Below are 307 nucleotides of genomic sequence, written 5' to 3'. Positions count from 1 at the left end.
ACAGCCTATTGTGAAATGCTGGGAACCAAAACCCAGCCCTCTACAAGAACAGCAAACGCTTTTAGCCTCTGAGCTATACCTTCCAGCTCCATTCAAAACAATTTTAAACGATGGCATTTTAACCCATTTTTCATGTCATTAAAATGTTTATTGGGCTTGGGGCTCAGTGGTAGAGCGCTTGCCTAGCAAGCGCAAGGGCCTGGGTTCGGTACCCGGCTCAAAAAAAAAACAAAAACAAAAACAAAAACAAAAAACCCACCAGGTAAATGTTTATTATACTACAATTATAGAAAATCCCACATTTTTC

This window comes from Rattus norvegicus, chromosome 4 (assembly GCF_036323735.1).
Source record: "Rattus norvegicus strain BN/NHsdMcwi chromosome 4, GRCr8, whole genome shotgun sequence".
NCBI classification, from domain to species: domain Eukaryota; kingdom Metazoa; phylum Chordata; class Mammalia; order Rodentia; family Muridae; genus Rattus; species Rattus norvegicus.
Note: the sequence above shows the minus strand (reverse complement) of the source record.